The 16,309-nt window shown below is 39.6% G+C and overlaps 1 protein-coding gene across 1 annotated transcript in view; it reads right to left on the reverse strand.

The window, feature by feature from the left end:
- Window positions 1-16,309, reverse strand: part of LOC129720979 (semaphorin-2A) — a 248,267-nt gene that overhangs the window by 199,182 nt on the left and 32,776 nt on the right. The window lies entirely within an intron of this gene.

Genomic DNA, 16,309 nt, shown 5'->3' on the forward strand with positions numbered 1-16,309 from the left:
ACTCAAAGCCACCACGCGAAGGGCAATCGTGTGTACATGTGCTGCTGCTGTTGCTGATGATGATGATTGCAATGGTAGAACGAACGAACGAAACGACGACGACTGGCTGCGAGTTAACGGATGAACTCACAGTCGAAGGTGGTGAGAATCTACGCGTGCTTCATCGGACGTTTCCAGTGGAAACGAACCGCGTATGTGGTGAGTGGTGAATTCACCGACGGTCTGCCATTTTCTGCTTCGGCCGTTAATGTTTACCACCGGATGAACACAGGCAGAAAAGGTCAATGAACAACACGGCACGAGTGCGGATGGTGTTCACTCGCTGCAGGTGAATGTAAACATTACGAAAGTGATCTAATCGGAAAGAAATGAACTTCTGTTGCCGGACGAGTGCAGTTGGAAGCCAATCAATTCTTATCAGAAACTGAAAGGCTCAAACGGTTTTATGCTTATGCTGCTCTTTTGGAAAGAAATCGAATATGGAAAGCGATGCAAATCTTATGGCAGGAGTGCCGCGTGTACAAGCGAATTGCTTGCGCTCGCATTCGTGCATTTTGAGATGCGATTAGATTGAGTAGGTTCTTTGTTTCATGGGGATTAAAAGGTAACGTATGCGCTCTAAACAATGATGGTGTTTCGAAAATTTAATGTTATTTTATTATAAATGATTGTGCGTTGAAGTAATGCACAAGAATGGCGACGAGTTTCCTATTTAAAAAGATAGATAATGTTTTTACAAAAAAGAAAACCCTATTTTTGGGAACTACTTTTAGTTGGTTCACAATCACCGTTTATCGAATTTCAATTATTTTTTGATTCGGTGAGGTTTAATGAAAGTTCGAGTCCGTGCGAAAAAGAGAAATAGTAATCTAAAACATGAACTATATGGTGTCCAATAGGAAATCAGAAAATCCACGGATAATGTTAAATCGCCGTTTTCTCAACATGTTGTTTTTCATTATGGGACAGTTATCCGGGTACCGGCAGTATTTCGCTTGCAACAATTTCGAACTGTCAAGCTATGAGCGATGATTTTTCGCGCCAAAAACCTCTCGTGAGGAACAATAATCGACAAATTAGGTCAGTTTTGTGCGAACAATCGTTGTGACTAGTTGTTTTTAAAATAAAAAACTCCGGTGTCTATTGCAGTGTTTTATTACAACGTGTTTTAGTGAAAATCTTTATCGTCCGAAGTGGGATACGAGATGACCAACCGTTTAAGCAAAGCTGAACTGAGCTCCGGAAAATTGTCCCTTCTGTACAAATAACCCACATATTGGAAGTGGTTCTGCCGGAACTGCCCTTTCGGAAATTTATGTAATCGACTTAATAGGGTAAGAACCCCCAAAATCGCCACCCCCCCCCCCCCCCCCGTTTTTCGCCAATCAGGGAATCTTGTTAAATTTAAACTTGATGTAGTTACGGTTCATGATTATATTTAATATTATAAAAATTGGCAATGTTTTCTGTGCTTGAACGCACTAACAAAAATATTTTATTATTACAAAATGTCTTCTAAAATTGTGATCGAAATAACGTTGTCATGAAAAGAGCAAAATTTTCTGCCAAACCATAATAGGCAAAAAAAACTTAGTGGAAAAGTTGGCATAAAACATTCAGTTTATAGAAAACTTTGTGAAAGTACTTTTAATTACACTGTTATTGCTTGGTTTTCATGTTCATATAATTCAAATTTCATGAAACTACTGTAATTTTGTACCTAAATAGAACTGGCGAAATTTGGATCCCATATTATGCGCTCGACCCTAAATTCGCCAGATGAACTGTCATACAGTGTTTTGATTTCACAAGTGAATTCAATTTTTGACTCGTGGTTAAATTGAAAACATATAAGAGTGTTTTGAAGAATTTCGAATTGAAAAATGGTAAGAATCTGCTGAAGTTCTTAACAATCATTGGTTCTATTAGTTTTCCTCATTCTATTTGCAGCAAAGAACTAAGAAATATCGGTGTAATTACTCCGAGACTGAGATTTCCGCTGCTGTTCTCAAAGTACGTGGTGAGCAGATGGGAGCAAGTAAAGCTTCCAAACATTATGGAGCGCCTAGATCGACGGTCCGGTCTCGTTTGGAAATGCAGCAACGAGAAATCTGCCGTTCTGGCCGAATGTCAGTATTGACGCAGCAAGAGGAGGATGATTTAGAACAGTGGATCTATGGCATGCAGCGTAGAGGTTTTTCCGTCACAAAAGACATGTTGCGAAATAACGTTAAACAAATTCTTGATGAAAATCCCAGAGAAAATCCATTTATTGATAATTGCTCAGGTTTGTATTTCATAGTAAGGCCGTTGCAAAATTTATTTTCATTTTATGTAACGAAATGTTAAAACTGGGACACCCGAAAAAATGTTCAATGCTAAGAGATGGCGCTGTAGTGGTAGTGGTAGTAAAATCGAAATTCCCACGAGCATTTTGCTTAATGACTAGAAAAACTGCTATTAGTTACCCTTTTTTATAAGGAATCAGTGGTTGATGCCAAAATGCCCCAAAACAGCGCCCCTGACCCACTCAATCAGGCATTAAAGGATTACTTGAAGATGCCACCCACTCTTCAAAGAGAAAACAAAAGGGAATGCAGGTCCAAACGGTATCACGTTTTAACATTGAACATATGAATTTGTTCGTGAATATTCTCAGAAGGAGGAGGAGAAAAGACGCCTCGAAGAAGAGAAGGAAGACAGGAAGCGAATTCGAGAGGAACGCAAACTCGAAAAGAATTTGAAGAAAGAGAAGCAAGCGAAGAAGAAGGAACAAAGGAAGAAAGAGAAGCAAGACGTGTAGTTTCAAAGGCTAATGACATACTGAGGCGTCAAATGAAGCGAAGCAAAAAGCGTCGCAAAAGCGTCAGAGCTACTTCTTCGAACGTCTATATGAAACGCTCAAACCGGTCATACTGAGGCGGCAAAGACGCGTCGATAGAGGCGGCGAAACAGAACGAGTAGTGTTTTGACGCGCGTATATGTACGCGGTAATACCATATTCAGGCTGAATCTTTTATCGCCAGGTGCATTATATTTGCTTTGTTTTGGTTTGGTAATTGAAAAAAGCAAATAAAATACATTTTCGTTTAGAAAATGTTAAAATGTTTAGAAGAGGGTTGTGCAGTAAATCCATGTTCAGACTAAACCTGATATCGCCAGGTACTTAATATTTGCTTTATTTTGGTCTTAAATTAGGATAGAAAGTAGGATAGAAAATACTATCGGGAAATTTTTTCAGGTCGTCGGGAAAATAGCACTGATATTATTGATTGATATTGTTGAGTTTTGATTTGAATGGCCAGAAATCTAGCATGCTGAACTTCTTTGGTCGCGAAAATGCAAGCCGCTGAGTAACTAGCTGTGCTCACATGGGTTATTCAAATCCTAACAGATATTATAAATTAGTTGAACGTAGCTATTATATTTTTTACTACGTCTGTAGCGCAACTCACTTCAGTAATATTATTTTATTTCATAAAGAATCTCTATGTTTACTAAAAACGTAATTTACCGTGCTTGGAGAAGCAAAAAAATCTTCATTGGACGAATTCATATTTCCTTCAAACAAAACCGCTACTGGAATCTAGGAATATGACAACACAACGCATTTGCGACGCTCGCTCCAGTATGTCATAGGAAGCTTCACCCAACGCTTCTGTTTATTCCGCTTCTCAAACGCTCAACGTTTCGCTTCATTTAACGCCTCAGCATGTCAGTAGCCAAAGAAAAACTGATGTTCTTGAAAAATTTCCTAGCATCACATATTTTTGTTATCACAATACACACAATAAATTAAAAGACATGGAACGGCATGTTCTATGAATTATCTTGTTGTAAAGTTTTATACAGATTGCCCCCTGACTGACGAAATGATCTTCTTACAATCTAGTTTAAAAATATAAGTTCAACATAAAATAGAATATTTTTAAAACCACCATATATTGAATTCCAAGTAAGGCTGGATACTAAGGCTAATGTAAAATAAGATAAATGCTTCTCACTGCTGACCAGTCATTTGCATAACATCATCATATGTGTTGATTTGTTTCATTTTACAGCTGTCTTATAACATTTAGGCAGCAACAGATTTTTTTCAAATAGTTTAACGATCGAGTATTATTTGCATTTCCATCCTGTTTTGAAGGTGGCGAAAAATGAGTCTTTGGGTTGGCGAAATTAGGATTCCGGGAGGCGAATTTAGAGGCTTGGGCACCCATCAGGAAATTTCTATTTAACATGACTAGATAAGTTATTTTAGCTGCGATGCAACCCGAATATGTAACACGATGTTTATTGAGCAGTATACAGTAAATACTGTACATTGTCGAATTAACACATTAAAATGTATCACGTTCAACTTGCTTGTCTTGATTGATTTATGGGTCCGTTACCCTAGATGAATTTCCAATTAATCCAAAAGTGGAAAGAAATACGTCAACACGAGCTGCTCAAAATGATCAATGAGAATCACGTGGAAACTTCGCGACTGCCAGTACGGAAACATTCTTATGAGATGGAGTTAAGGTTGACTTCCGCTACACCAATAAGTTTCGGTCCGAGACGGTTACCGTATTCCGATAGAGTTGAAGTTGATAACATAATTGAAGAGCTGCTATTCGCGGGCATTATCTAGTCGAGCAATTCATTTCCGATTGTCTTGAGAACTAAAAATCCGGGGAGCGATGAATGAGTGTTGATTATCTTTAAACAAAATAACAGTGCGGACAATTAATCATTGCTTCTATAAGCCTGTCTCATTCTGTACAATATTTAGCATTTTATGAAATTCCACGTAGTGATTTTTGGCGATAAGGTCGTGAAATTTATAATTTAACAGGCCATATACGGTTCGCGACTGAGAAGATTTGTGGCGCGGTACTGCCTGGAAGGCATATAATTTACACAGTAATACTGACAGATCAGCCAAGAAAATTATTTCTCAATTCCAAAAACTTAATTGCGAAGTTTTATTTCTAAAATGAATAACGGTATAAAATGGTAAAAAACGGGACGGGTAAAAATGAACGAAAAAACGGTATTGTCCCGTTCAAAACGGTACGTCTGGTCAACCTACGTATACTGGTTTTGTAAAACCTTCTGGACTGTGGGCTGTATATCAAACATTTGTTAACTTGGTACTGGAACCATTTATAAAAAAGGGCACTGTCGTGGTTTACATGGCTGATGTTACGCTAGCAACCAACATTCTTTCAGAGCATTTTGATCGCCAATTAAGATGAAATGAACCAAACAATTCCTATCGAGGCAATCAAAATCCGGTCATTTCCTCCCGACGCAAAGTAGGTAAACAAGTGCAAACAAACAGGTCCAATGTTTGCAGTCGCAGATTCATGTATGCTCGAAAGAAGATTGAACGACTTTGAACGAGCTTGCGAATCGATTCGAGGAGATGAAGATTCCCGACTTAAAAGTGTACACCGTATCATAGAGGCAGGTACCGAGGCTAGTTAAGCGAGGGCCGTTTCAACAACTACAACGTGTATATTTTTGGAGTGTTGTGGCCTACCCGTCACAATTGCGGGAATAATCGGTAAACTAAAGAACATTTATCACGGGAAGAAACTTCGTATTCTGTTTACTAACCCTGAGTAGTACGCGAATAACCGTTCAATATATATAACCTAAATCCTAGCTTGATGATAGAGACGATTAGTGGTCAGGAATGGCCGAGTTGTAAAGTTGTTTTCCTTTTTTTGGTAGGTAATTGAATCTCCCTTAGAGTGTGAAATTCCATTAGTCCCAATTCGCTAGCAACACTTCCGAACTGTCAGGCTATAAGCTATGAATTTCCACGTCAAAAACTTCTTGAGAGGAACGAACAATAATCGGTATCCACTGCTACGTTTTCTTGCAACCTGTTTGGTGAAATCCATTTGACTTTAAACAGCTATATTCTGGTAAGGAACATATTTTAAGCAGCTTTAGGAGCCGTCTGTGTATTGAGACGAAATACTCGAAATGTGTAAGGTGATATGCAAACATAAGTATATCCATTTGTCTACTATCTCTATCTCTGTCAGAACTTGTTTTCAGAATGTAGAACTGGTTTAGCAAATTTTAACAATAATCAATTGAAGATCCTTATCGGGGGACACTATTTTAATCACCCTGAACCTATTTTATGCAGTTGGCATCTGTTTTGCAGGGGATTTTCTTCAGTACCCTATTGGCGCCTGAATGGTTGCAATTATGTTTAATTTTTTTCGATTGGTTCATTTATTCAAGGATCTTTCTGTGTTCAACGGTAATTTATGTATTCGTAAGAGAGAGTTTTCGTTCTAGTTGTTGGAGTTGTTCTAGTTGTTGGAGTTGTCGATATTTATTTTCGTTCTAGTTGTTGGAGCTGTCGATATTGATCGATATTATTAGATTACAGGCAAATTCTTTTCGATTACCGTGCAGGAGAAATCCTGCAAGAAACCTATAGAGACCCAAGAAAAACCAACTGGGATCTCTACAACAGTAAACTGTTGATCGACAAACATATCTTCGAAAGAGAAATTAGAACCAAATATGAGCTGGAAACCTGCTCTAATTTAATCACAAGTAAGATAATTAGTGCATACTACGAAAGTTGTCCTACCAAAACGCGAGTGTCAAATAAAGACAAATCTTGGTGGAATAGGACCCTAGAAAGATTAAGAAAGTCCTCTAGGAAACTGTTCAATAAAACGAAACTAACAGGTAATTGGGAACTGTAAAGAACATCACTAACAAAATACAACAAGGAAATAAGAAAATCCAGAAGAAATAGTTGAAAGTTAATGTGTGGACGTATTGAAAACACATCCACTGCAGCCAGGTTGCAAAAACCCTGCTTAAAGAACATTCCAACGGTTTGGGTAGATTGAGAAAAACTGACGATAACACTGGAAATTATGATGGAAAACCACTTCTCAGGATCATATTCGGATACTGATGAAGTGTAGGATTAGACTGGAGAGCAGCTAAGCTCACATGCGACTTGGACTGAATCCCAGGAACTTGCCTATATTCAGTAAATCACAGGATGAAAGGGCAATAGACTTTTTCCAACCATACAAGTCTCCGAGAATGGATGGAATACAGCCAGTTAAGCTCCAAAAGAGCAACTGTTTATTCCAATTATTACGGAGATGTGTAAGGTGAGCCTAATACTGAATCACATTCCATCTAGTTGGAGACAAACTAGAGTTATTTTCATACCAAAAGCCGGAAAACGGGATAGGACAATCCCGAAAGCGTTTAGACCAATTAGTTTAACTTCCATCTTTTTGAAAACTATGGAAAAACTAATCGACCATCATATTAAAACAGTATATATGAAATCCAATCCATTAAGCAAATTTCAATTTGCTTACAAAAACAACGTATCAACCACTGACGCGCTACATATGTTAGTGGGAAACATCGAAAAATCCATTCATTCCAAGGAAATTTCCCTGGTAGCCTTTCTCGATATTGAGGGAGCATTAGATAATGCATCTCACAACTCAATGAAAATAACCATGGAAAGGCATGGCATAGACTTGAACACAATAAAGTGGATTCATGCCATGCTAATAAATTGCGAAATAACGGCTAAACTCGGTGGTACGTACATAACAAAACATTACATTATTTGTAAATTGCGATTGGAAGGCACCGATATAAAGCTTTCCACTGGAGTCAAATATTTGGGAATCATACTTGACCAGAAATTAAGCTGGAACATTTCAATAGAACAAACAATTACCTAGGCCACAAACGCCTCATGGGTATGCAGCAGTGCCATTGGAAAAAGCTAGGGTCTCAACCCCAGCATGATACATTGGATATATAATACAATAATTATACCCAGAATAACCTACGCCTCGTTAGTTTGGTGGCTCAAAACCACTGAAACATTCACTCAAGCTAAGCGAGGTAAAATCCAAAAATTGGTCTGTGCATCGATTTGTGGAGCCATGAAGCACTCCATCAAAAGCCCTAGATGCAATACTTCAACCTCTTCCACTTAATCAGGTGGTTAAACAAGAAGCGGAAAAAAGTGCTCTAAGGCTAAATCGACAGTACAACCTAAAAGAAAGACATCTTTTCTGGCAATTTTGAGCTCAATTTATTCATATTCTTTTTGGGCTTTTCTGGGCTGCTGAAGCGTTTTTCGATTGTTTTGAGCTCATTTTGGGGTCATTTTTTGTTTTGGCTTTTTTGTCCTTTAGAAGCTCTTTTCGACGATTCTGAGCTCAAATAAGGATCATTTTCTATTTTGCCTTTTTCTAGATTTGGGGTTAATTTCATTCTGGCCTTTGCTGGCCTTCAGAAGCATTTATCGGCATTTACTTTTTAATTCGGCTTTCTCTGGTTTCAGGAGTAAAAAAGTTTCTTTTTTTTTTTCAACGATTTTGAACTTGATTTAAGATCATTTCGTGGCCTTTTCTGAATTTCAGGAGCATTTTTCGGCAATTCTCTGCTTGATTTAGAATCATTTTTTGGGCTTTTAATGGCCTTTAGAAGCTTCTTCCGATGATTCTGAGTTCAATTTCAGATCATAGTTTTATTTCATGGATTCGAATTCTTCTATTTAAAGATCATTGCAAATTGGGAAAATTTTAAAAATCCGGCTTGTAAAGATTATGGAGTGCTGGAAATTTCGTAACTTAAGCATTTTTATATTTTAAAATTTTAGATTTTGAGGATTCATGGGATTCTAGGATTTATGGTTTTGAGAATTTCGGGATCGTAAAATTTTAAGAAGTGTCGAAACGCCTAGGAAATTGGCGATGAGTAGCCCAGCACCAAGGAGCTACCACGGCTCTAGAGAAAACGCTTCAAAAGATTCAGAATAAAATTCTGAAAATGATTTTGTTTTGGTACACTCGAATTACATAGACTTACTGGCGTTGGAACATTAGAGGCTATGTCAAATAAAATTATTAACAATTTCCGATAAAAATCGTTGCAATCCTCAATTGCTACGATTAGCTCTCTTTATAGCCAATAAGTTAGTAATTAAGTTAGTTGTAGGTTTACTTCCCCTCTTTGACAAGTAGGTTTAAATTCCTACGAATTGTGAGTCCCAACTGCCACAGCAAACAAATCTTAACAAATAAAATTAAAATTTTTGTAACGGTGTTGAGAAGTCACCATTTGTGATTGGACACATATACTCATTATTTACTAATATTAATCATAAATACTTGTGCTACTAACAACCCCCCCCCCCCCTTATTAAAAAATACCACGGCTCTAGACTGCTGAGGTAAGTAAGATTTTAAGGGCAAAAAATTTTTCATGAATTGAAATCATTAGGATTAAAGGATATAAAGCACTCCTGGATTTTGAGATACTCCTCTTAGCACTCCTGGTTTTAAGGCTCTAGGACTTTAAAACAATGAATTGCAAGATTCTCAAATTTCAATTTTTGTACTTTTCGGATTTCAGGATTCAAGCATTCAAGCATTCGAGATTGATCTTATTTCCAAGTTTATCCTATCCTATTTTTATGAAAAGGGCGCTTCGTACAATATTTTCAATTTCGATTGAACTAACTGTATGGATAATCGAATTGAACAAGATTTGGGTCTTTTCGTAAGAACGTGATCCGAGCAAATAAAATGTCAATAAATTCTGGTAACCCGCAATTTGACCGTGATTATTTAGGTTAAAATTCACCGATCTGCTCCTTATTATTTATCCGTGCTTGTATGTAATATGTTTTAACCCTTCTATTTACACGCTTCCTGCTCTATTATACCGAGCCTCGTTCCTCCAGCAAATATCGCTAATTATGATTCCCAGGAGAAGTTTTGTTGTGTGTTTTGTTGGTTTTATTTATGGGAGTAAGTTATTTTTGTAGAGAAAGTCACGCAAAGGTATTGTAAAATTCAGCGTAAATAAAAGAGTAAGTGGTGAGGAAGCCTCAAAATAAACCCGTTATTAAGTCCTTTTCAATTCCGAAAGGCCTGGTTTTACTAAGATTCGAACACACGATTAGCCGTTTGATAAAGCGGAATCCATAGTCTTGTTACTACGCAGCTCCCGTTAGATTTGAACTGCAATTGGAGTGGATTTAAATTAGGATGTGGCATGGCCTTGGAAATATTTGGATTAGATATTGATTCGATTTCAATGTGGATTATTTTTTGGTTTGATTTGGATTGGATTTAGTTGAGATTTGGATTGGAATTGGATTGGGTTGGATTTGAATCTGGATTGTATTAAATTGGATGTGTTATTGCCTTGGATTAGATTTGGATTGGATTTTGATTTGATTCGGATGTGGATTATTTTTGAATTAGATTCGCATTGGATTTAGTTGAAATTTGGATTCGAATATGATTAGAATTGAATTTAGATTCGATTTGGATGTGGATTATTTTGGGGGTAGATTTAGATTGTATTTAATTGGAATTTGGATTGATTGGATTTGGAATACATTTGGATTGGATTTGTATTGGATTTAAATTGGACGTGGATTGGCTTTGGATTTTGATTGGATTTAGATTGAACTTAGATTGGATTTTCATTGGATTTGGCTTCTATTTGATTGGATTTGGATTGGATTTAGATTGGATTTGGATTGTGTTCGTGCAGCAAACAGTTTTGAGCATCTCACTCCGATTTACATCATCGCTGCAGGACAATGCTCCTTCCATTCACTACGTCAACGTATAATGTCCTTTACGAATAAAAAAACGCACCGCAGGATATTTCATGACGCTTCTGGTATATCCTCCTGCTAAATGGAACTCAATACGTGAGCGACTGCGCTGCAACAGAATCTAATTCATTCTACCCCATGGAAGAAGCTGATAGAGGAGACGAGAACTTCCTGCGCCGCTACTAAATCAGTATAAATACCGCTTTTCTGCGCAAGCTAGTTCATTGTGTATTTTCATTCCGAAGTGTGAATTTGAATCGTCATTGTGTATTCTGATTGCGAAGTGTGTATTTCAAACCGAGTGTTTATTTCCAAGTTGTAACGAAGCGTTTTTAATTAAAAGTTAAAGTGAATGATCTCAGTGCTTTATCATTAATCCGAAAGTATTTATTTGTGTTCGCTAGAAGTGCGCATTGGACCTTAGTGTGGTGGCTCATTTTCTTGTGTTTAAACAGCATTCGCGCTGTCTTCCGAGCCAGTTATCCTTTCGTGTGTGCAATTTCCGCGTCCTTCGCTTGCTTCGTTCTTCGCTTTGTACTGTGTGATAGTACGGAAGCATCGTGCCAGCTGCGCGGATTATTTAGTTTTCAGTCGGCAGCGATTCTGATAGCGGTTTTTAGAGGCACCGCTCGCCCACCCGCCTCTACGTGTTGACGAAGGCGTCAACAGATTGGATTTGAGCAATTCCACAAAAAACGAGCAACCATTTCTGATTTGGAAACTTTGCATAGACGTTTCTATAGGCAAAAGATGCCGCTTTGTGCTATTGGTTTAATTTTTTGAAACTCGACTCATTTTTGAGAAGCTATTGAAAAATGCTATTTTGGGAAGGTATTGATGATTACAAATACTTTTAGGGCCAAAACGGTTTGTTTGATCGGTGTGACGTCTTCGGAAAAGTTGTAGATAATATTTTTTTCTTTTCGAAAAAAATATACACATAAAAAATTATATATTTATTGAAAAAAGTTAAAAGAAAAATTAAAAGTGCAATATCTAAAAAAGTCTGTTAGTCTGTGGTCGAATCCAGCTGTTTGTTTGTACCGGTCCGTGTTAAACCATTTTTTAACTACGATAAAGTGACAACAAATACCATTCGCGTTATTCTGATGATAGTCTGTATGGAGAACTGTCGATTGATATAGTTCGTTACCGCTTCGAGGTGAAAATAAACCGTAATTCTGAAAATAATTTCTTTCTCGAGCAACTTGAATCCGTGAACAAAGCAAGCTAGTAGCGTCGCTTATAGTGCTAAGGCCCATAGCGGGCAAAACTGAAGATGACTTCAGTAACGTGTAGTGTGTGCGTGCAACGCATTGTTGCTGATTCTGATCGGATCGACTGCTTTGGCGGGTGCGAGCAAATTCTGCACGTAAGATGTTCTGACCTTACCACTGCTGCTGTGAACGCAATACGTGATAACGTTGCGTTGAAGTATATGTGTTTCGACTGCAGGGAAAAGCAAATATGCCTCAACGATATAAACAATACATGCAGAGCGCTGATGTTGAAAGTTAACGAGCTGAGCGATCTTGTAGTTAAATGCGATTCAACTATACAGAATCTCACCGCGGGATTGAGTGACAGACTTATTGGTTCAGTTTTGCCACAAGTTCAATCCTCTATTAAAGAAACTATCGCTGCCGAGGCTGCAGTTATGAAGTCCATTTTTACAGCTACGAACTCAAGCACTAATGTGGAGATCGGTACATCTAGCGATGGCATAGTCAAACCCACATACGCTGATGCAGTGCATTCTAGCACTGTCTCATTCAATGTCACTAAGCGTAAAGCCAATGGAATTTCTGCGGCCGATATTGATGATTGCAGTGTTCTCAGATCTGGTAAAAGACGCAGAATGGGCAACCATAAAATCACTTACAACATTAACGTTTTGACCGACGACGTATGTATTACACCATTGAGTTCTATTCCGTTAAATTCGCCTATTGCTCCCACTGCACACGGAAATGGCACTGTGACAAAAAATTCCACCGTTGTAAGACTCGAGCAAACGGTAGTGTTCAAGTCAAAAACCGCCCAACCATTTTCGGCAACTAGAAAAGACATTAGTGAAAAACTTGACCCCCTGATTTACGGTACCAACGGAATGCAACATCGCGAAAATGGAGAAATAGCGGTCAGATGCGGTTCGACTGAGCTTGCTTTGAAGTTAGTGAAAGACGCAAACATTTTACTTTCGGACAAATATCATATTGATAAGCTAACACCACTAAGACCTAGACTAAAAATTATCGGATTATGTGATTAAACCCCAGAGAATGAAATAATAGACAAAATTAGAAAACAAAACATGCTGCCTGAATGTTCTGAATTGAAATTAATTCGCATGCTGAAAAACAATACCCCGACCAACCAGACGCGTTCAGCTATCTTGGAAGTTGACGCTGTTTCTTTCAACTTTTAAATGAAAACACGTCGAGTGAATATTGGCTGGGACCGATGTCGAATTGTTGAAATTGTTGACGTGTTGCGATGCTACAACTGCTCAGAGTACGGGCATATCTCTGCTAAATGCAGCAAACCAGCATGTTGTCCTAAATGCGCTGAAAACATACTGTCGACAAATGCGAAACAGTATCGCAGAAATGTGTTAATTGCCATCTTTTCAACAAAAAGCGTGATCCGGCTACCGAGAGTGAACTCAACGATAACCACGCATCCTGGAGTTCTATCTGCCCTCTATACAAGAAACAAGTGAACAGGTCGAAACTAAGAATCGACTACTCTACGTAGCAATTAGCTTCCCTAAGCAGTCTGGCCAATCAACCGAATTTTCATCGCTCGCTGGGACGCAATGAGACTAGCATCATGGGAACTCCCGACCCCCCCACTGCAGTCGAGCTATTCCTGCCTGCGCACATCAGTCGTCCCGGCCCTGCGTGTGGACGTGGGGAACGGAGTTCCCAAAATACGCTTTCAGGCAAGTATAATCCTGATTGTAACTATTCCTCCGCTGATTCGCTCTGCGCTTCCAGTGTACCTGCTACCGACTCACTGCCGCGTGACGATCAACCTGCGGATCAACACCTGCGAGATTTTATTACCGAAGTTGGACAACCGTTGCTCGCGATTCCACATTCTGCTAGCCCGGGACGCACGTCACACAGTAGCATGGTAGCCCTGGCACCAACCTAGCTCACACGTTCCTGCCATCTCAGTCGTCCCGGCTCTGAGTCTAGCGCTGGGGTCAGGCTGCCGCTGCCGCTCACGGCAAGTATTTCTCTTTTTACGACGTTACTCGGCCTGATGCCGTTCCCACTTCCAGACTAGCTCCAGCCGATCCAGCATCACAAATCCTGCTTTACTACCAGAACACCGGCGGCATCAACATGTCCATTGCTGACTACCAGCTAGCATGCAACGACGCTTGCTATGATATTTATGCTTTTACCGAAACCTGGCTGAACAACAACACTCTATCACATCAACTTTGCAACGAAACGTATTCCGTTTACCGGCAGGACCGTTCAGTTCACAACAGCAACAAGAGCAGTGGTGGTGGAGTTCTCCTAGCCGTTCGCTCCAGCTTCAAATCTCGTCTATTGAAACCTCCCGAGGACTTAACGGTAGAGCACCTGTGGGTGGCGATTTCAATGCTTACTGGCACTCTGTTTGTTTGCGTAATATACGTGCCTCCCGATCGCGTCAACGACTGTACCCTAATAGAAAAGCACACTCTTTCTCTGGAATGGGTCGTTTCTCAAATGGGAGCTACAGATAACATTGTCATTTAGGGCGACTTCAACCTTAGTACAATATCATGGCTTCACGGCAGTAACAACTTCCGGTTCCCAGATAACTCTCGTTCATCGATCAGGCCAGCATCGTTAGCCCTACTCGATGCGTACTCTTCTGCTAGGCTCCGGCAAGTGAACGGCACTATGAACGCCAACAACCGTTTGCTCGACTTGTGCTTCATCAGCGAGGAGCTGGGACATAGCTGTTCACTTTTACAAGCTCCGGCACCGCTTGTCAAAAATTGCAGACATCATCCACCTCTGTTAATGACGTTAGAACTACTTCCTGAGCATCATTTTGAAGCAATCGCCGAAACCGTTCACTTCGACTTTTACAACACTGATTTTGAGACTTGAAGAGACTTAAAAGGGCGGCACTAAAGAAATATAGTGAACGCCGAACCGATTTGTCGAAAGCTGAATACTTACGCGCCAACACTGCATATAAACGCCTCAATAATGCTTTGTACAATAACTACCAGTTTAATCTGCAGAATCGACTGAAAACGAACCCCAAAAAATTCTGGAGCTATGTGAACAAACAGCGCAAAGAATTTGGGCTGCCTTCTAGTATGACCAACGGGACCGACAATGTTGACACCGTCGAAGGTATCGCTGACCTATTTCGCACGCAATTTTACAGCGTATTCTCCGCTGAAAATGTAAACGACCAAGACATTGCGAATGCCACTAATAATTTGCCTACCATGAGAATGCTCGGCTCTCCGTTCGTCATTGATAGAGACATGGTGATTGCAGCCGGGAACCAGATGAAAATATCCAACGGATACAGCCCTGACGGCATTTCTTCTCTAATTCTAAAACGATGCTTAAATTTGCTTGCTGCACCTTTGGCCAAGGTCTTCAATTTGTCCTTGACGACGGGCGTCTTTCCCGAATGCTGGAAGAATTCCTTCATCTTTCCCATCCACAAGAAAGGATGCAAGCGGACCGTTTCTAACTATCGCGGTATTGCGTCGCTTAGTTCTGTCTCAAAGCTGTTTGAAAAAAATTTTCTTTCCAAATTGACTCATGATTGTTCGCACGCCATCTCCCTGGACCAGCATGGAATCATGCCTAAGCGCTCGACGACGACTAACTTGATTACTTTTACATCGTTCATTATACAAGAGATTGAACACGGTAATCAAGTGGACGCTGTATATACCGACCTTTCCGCAGCTTTCGGCAGAGTAAATCACGAGATTGCTTTAGCGAAATTCGACAAAATCGGAATGAACGACAATTTGCTTTCTTGGCTTCGCTCCTACCTCACTGGAAGAACCATGGCTGTTAAGCTCGGCGATTATACGTCGTTTCCATTTCCCGTTACATCCGGCGTTCCTCAAGGCAGTCACCTTGGGCCATTCCTTTTTCTGCTGTTCATGAACGACTTGAATTCGATTTTAAAATGCATGTAATTATCCTACGCAGATGATTTGAAGCTATACAGCACAATAAAAAACTCTCTTGACGCCCATTCTCTACAATTTGACTTGAAAGCCTTCAGCGATTGGTGCAGCTTAAACAGGATGTCACTTAATGTGTCTAAGTGCTCAGTTATCTCCTTCGGTCGAAAACATGCGATGTACCTCCACGACTACAGTTTACAAGGATCTGCTTTGAAACGTGAGACGGTGGTGAAGGATCTGGGAGTCATGCTCGATTCAAAATTAACCTTCAAGAATCACGTTGCTTATTTAGTTTCAAAGGCGTCGTCGCAACTGGGTTTTTTGTTCCGTTTCGCTAAAAGCTTCAAAAACGTGCACTGTCTCAAAGCGCTTTATTGCTCCCTGGTCCTTCCTATATTAAAATATTCCGCCATCGTACAGTGTCCTTTTTACCAAAACACAGTTAAGAGGATTGAAGCTGTGCAGCGAAAATTTGTTCGCTTCGCATTAAG

The sequence above is a fragment of the Wyeomyia smithii genome, chromosome 2 (genome assembly GCF_029784165.1).
Source record: "Wyeomyia smithii strain HCP4-BCI-WySm-NY-G18 chromosome 2, ASM2978416v1, whole genome shotgun sequence".
Lineage (NCBI taxonomy): Eukaryota > Metazoa > Arthropoda > Insecta > Diptera > Culicidae > Wyeomyia > Wyeomyia smithii.